A 2,732-nucleotide genomic window follows, 5' to 3' on the forward strand; every position below is an offset into this window, starting at 1 on the left:
TAAAACAATTGTCATGTTAAAAAAACAATTAAAGAATTGATAAAAATCAAAGAAAGAATTAAAACAAAAGGAAAATAGGACCCAGGGGTGTATGGGCCTGTTTGAGGTGCGAAATAGACTGGGCTCCGAATGTGAAGCCCAAGGTGCTTCAGCAAGGTGATTGGGGGATGCAAGCATTTTGTGAGGGTTGTGACTCTGAAAAGCTTGGGCCTCAAGCTCAAGCTCCAAGCAATCATGCGACCCGAGCCCAAGCTTCGTAAGTACGCATTTGAAATTCAGATCCCGCGGTGCACAGTGATACGGACATTTCAGCATTGTCTTCACGTTCCTCACCCTCATGTGAACATCCACCGAAAATCGCTTCGTCACCTGAATCCATCTGCTTCACCTTCAATCTCGTACTTCTTTCACTCTCATCTCCAAAGTTCATGCCAGAAACCGTAAGACAAATGCATCCGGATTTACGAAGCGGCATCGAAAAATCGAACCCAAACCGAAATCGCTATCTCCGAAGTAAATATTATCTTGTATGCGGAATCGTGGAGACAACACAGATTGCGTTCGGAATTCAACCGAATCGCAATCGAAATAACCAAATCACAGCAAGGATATGGAAGAAAAACTCACCAACCTTTGAGCTCCGTCACGGTGGCGCGAACAGGTAATCTTTCTTTCTCTCCCTTGCTCAGCTTGTCCTCGACCCCTCCCCTCTTCTTCCTTTCTTCTATCTGGATTTTGTTGAGTGTGGATCATTGTGAATTCGTTTTCTGTTTTGATTTCGAGGTGAGCTCGGATCCTTTGTTATGAATTTAATGATTGTTCTGAGTTGAAGATTGGTCGTGGTGGATTTTGGTTGCAGAAGAGTGTCTTTGATACAAATGGAGATTGTGGAAGGCTGAGAGAAATCGCAACTTTCAGAGAGAGATTTTTCTGCAGAAAACCAGAGAGTCCCCTGATGAATGATGATTGAGTTCTTATTTATGGATGGATGTGAGCATTGGGATTGTGAATTCGGTTAGAGAAATTCAGTTAGGGATTGGAACTCGATGTCATTCTATTATGCCTCGTTCTGTTATCATTTTTGCAGATTCAGTTATGCAGTTTAAATTCTGTTATGGTTGTTGAAAACAGTTGGTAGGTTAGTTGTTAATTGATTGAATAGTAGTTAGCAATTCTGTTTTGGTTAGGAGATGAGGGATTATCAATTTTTTTAGTTTTTGGATTAGGAAAATCTATTATAACAGTTGTCTTTCTCTGTTAGAAAATGTATGGTTTTTTCCCTGCTAAACTAGCTGCAGGTTGGATACTTTTAGCTGCAAGAGTGAACTAGTTTGTTCTTTGGTTGTTGGCAGGAACGTATATTGGTATAGGCCTGAGTTATGCGAACTGGTATTATTATGGCATGCTATGTGGTGATGCAATTAATTTGTACTGCTATCATGTTAATTTTGTGTTAAGCTGTTATAATAAGTATATTAATAGGTTGTGATTGGTCAGTTAGCATTGGTTAGTGAATGTTGAATAAATATGCTATTAAACATTGCCTTGAATGTTAGTTTGCTATAGCCTAAATTGAATTGATATGAACATTGTATTTGATGTGGATGGCCACTTGAATTGAATGCTTGGTTGTTAGAAAATGTATGAATTGAATGGGTTTGTAACTATGAGTTATGTTGAAACTTCATGCAATGTTAGAATTGTGCTATGCTTATGCTTGTAATATGGGTGTATAATGCTATTTCATTGGCTTTGTAGGTAGCTCTATGGAAGAGAAAAACTTGGTCTTTGAAAGGAAATGGCATGAAGTAAGGAAAGGATGAAGATGTGAATGTTTTGGAAATTAGTTTAACATGTTAGGACTTGCTTGAATTAAGTCTCCATAGTTGAATTTTTGTGACTCTTGATATGGATTGGCATTGGTTTTGGACTTGTGAATCATAGGCTAATGAAGTGTAGATGGTATAGATTGAAAACATGTAACTTTTGTAATCAAAATAAAATTGTGCCTATATTTGTGTATGAATGTTAATGGTTGAATAGAAATTTAGAACTTGGATAATGGTTTGTAGATAATAAATGGAAATTGTATGGAAATATGTATGTATGGTTTATGTAAGTTTGGAATGTGTAATGGTTGGTTTTTTATGTAATTGGATGGAATTGGTTTAATGAAATAGAAATGGTTGTAATGTTTTTAGAGATTTGAATGAATGCTTGCAATATGAAAATTGAATGGTACATGTTTGGAATTAAAATGTATGAAAATGAAATATATTTGGTTTTGGTTTGACCATTGTAATTGAAAATGGTTTTGGTTGTAATGAGAATGAATAAGGCTTATGCATTGATTTACAATGGCTTATGTAATGTACATTGGCTTTTGAAATGGTCATGGTTCATATTGATTTATGTATGGCAATGTAAGAAATAACGAATCCATGACTTAGTGATCAAGATTCAAAGTAATGAATGGTTAGGTTTAAAATGATTTAAGAAAGAATATGAAAATGAATAGAATGGTTTTTTAGCTAGGTGGTTGACTTTGGTCAATTGGTTGACCAAAAAGTCAACATGTGACCAAAAGTCAACTTATGCCACAATATGTAATTTCTTTGTAATTTTTCAATGAAACATGTATGGGTAATATAAAAGATCCTTATGAATGAAATATACTCTTTTAGGCAAAAATATTCTTATACATGAAACAACTTTAAATTCAAATCAAGACC

The 2,732-nt window shown here is 35.4% G+C and overlaps 1 long non-coding RNA gene across 1 annotated transcript; it reads left to right on the forward strand.

The window, feature by feature from the left end:
• Positions 1-252: 252 nt before the first annotated feature.
• Positions 253-2,062, forward strand: LOC127119095 (uncharacterized). Its single transcript, XR_007802614.1, has 2 exons — positions 253-661; positions 1,759-2,062. It is a non-coding gene; the product is annotated as an uncharacterized LOC127119095 (long non-coding RNA).
• The last annotated feature ends 670 nt before the right edge of the window (positions 2,063-2,732 follow it).

The sequence above is a fragment of the Lathyrus oleraceus genome, chromosome 2 (assembly GCF_024323335.1).
Source record: "Lathyrus oleraceus cultivar Zhongwan6 chromosome 2, CAAS_Psat_ZW6_1.0, whole genome shotgun sequence".
NCBI classification, from domain to species: domain Eukaryota; kingdom Viridiplantae; phylum Streptophyta; class Magnoliopsida; order Fabales; family Fabaceae; genus Lathyrus; species Lathyrus oleraceus.